This window comes from Schistosoma mansoni, chromosome 3, assembly GCF_000237925.1.
Source record: "Schistosoma mansoni strain Puerto Rico chromosome 3, complete genome".
NCBI lineage: Eukaryota > Metazoa > Platyhelminthes > Trematoda > Strigeidida > Schistosomatidae > Schistosoma > Schistosoma mansoni.
The window spans coordinates 18,642,073-18,644,197 of NC_031497.1; positions in this window are offsets into that span (position 1 = coordinate 18,642,073).

Consider the following 2,125-nt stretch of genomic DNA (forward strand, 5'->3'; position numbering starts at 1 on the left):
AGGACTCCTCAGCAGTGCGCATCCACGATCCCAACTCGCGAGATTCGAACCCAAGACCTATCAGTCTCGCGTGAGAGCACTTAACCGATAGACCACTGAGCCGGCTGGCATCCAACGGTGTTCATGTCTAACTTCAACCAACCTACGAAATTGAACAACCATTCACCAATTGTCTTCAGTGAGTTGATATAGGACGAAACGGCCGTCCAGTGCTTCCAGGTTTTTCATGGTGGTCTAGCTTCAATTGACTTATGATCTTAACTATATAAAATTACTAAAATCTCCACAAAATCCCCCTTCTGATAATCTATTATTAGTCATTTTTAATGCCCTATAGAAAATAACCAATAAGAATTGCGATGACTCATTTGAATTTTTTTCTCATCTGTACATAGTTTTACTTTATAAATTCACATCATAATTCATTTCTCCTGCAAGATAAAGTCTATGGAAATAAAGTAAACCGTATGTTATCAAATTGATAAACTAAGGTGTAAAGTGTTAACATCAAAATTGATATCAACATTTTCATTGTAAGTACATTTTTCTATAAAATCAATAATATACCACTTTTTATCTGATAAATGTATTGATTTTAATAGTTGCCTTGATTATTTTCATCAATATTGGTTACTATGATATTTTGATTGAATTCTATATCATTTATTGATTACTAATAGAAAACATAGTTTAAACATTGATGTAAGAAAAGTTGATCTTAGTTTCTATGATCATATTCTGAAATAGTTTCGCTTAAAATGGAATGACAACCTACAATTTATGTAATTTCTAAGCGACTCAATAACATAGAACATAAAATAGGTATATTGAAAACTCTTATGTATGTATGAACCGAAAAAAATTTATATCTAAAGTTCATCATGAACTTAAACAATTATAAATTCTAATTATTTGTGTGCAGCTTCACCTCAGATGGAACTTTGGACGACTGAATAGTTTTGAGTCACACTTATTATAAACGATATTTTATTCATAGTCTACTTCCATAAATAGGGAGTTTACTATACAAAAGAAAGTCGAATGCTTTAACCATTCTGTCATCATTATACTTTAAAGAGTCATAAAGTTTAATAAATGATAACTTCGACATCAGAAAATTGGTTGGATTTTATTTAGTCAGATAATAGAAGTCTAACTCATATTCATTTACATTTCCCTAATCAGTCAGTCAGCTACAACGTAGGATCAGGCACATTTATGCATTGGTCCAAGTTGCCATACCTCGTTAGCACAACAAGATGAACACCATATTCATAGAAGTAGTTAATTTAGTGGTGGTAGTACATAAAAGATAGGTTGTCATTTCCCTAATATGATAATATTAGTCGGAAGTTTATTTGGCAAAATACTTTATCTGTAATGAAATTTGTTTATATATTAGAACATTCACATGACTAATTTCTGATAAAGCCGAAGAGTGATTCTTGATTCATTTTGAAACTTTTGTCATATTATATAGAGGACTTATGGTTATATTAGACATTGCTTAATAAGAACTTGTGTATTCACACTTGTTCACAAATTCAACTAGTCAGCTTATCAGTGAAAGTATAACAAATGATTTTCATCATCTCAGGATACCCCTTTGCTTAGGACATACCTTGATTGCAGTATAACTAACCATTAATCAAATCCATAACAAATAAACGTAAATTCATTATTCAAAATTTAGTGAAATAGTTCAGAGAAACTTTCTTACACTGAAAATTAACATCGGTTAGAGGAATAATGAGTATAGGAAGTGTTTTACTCTTGTATGAAACATCTCAGTAATCAGCATTCATGACACCTCACACCAAAAGCGATAAACACTAGGATACTTATGCCTTACGTCATCCTTGATACTTCGAAATCATCTTCCTCCAACATCATTCAAACTAGGATAAACCCTTGTACTCATCCAATATCATTGGTGAATTATCGATTTCATCCTTTCCAATCTTACTCATTTTATCGTTTATAAATTTCTCACCGTAACCAATTCAGTAGAAAGATAGTTATTCCTTAAATACATTGAAGATCGAGTATGTTAAACAATCAACTCACTGAAGACATTGGTGAAATGGTTGCTCAACTTCGTGGATTGGTTAAAGTTAGACAATAA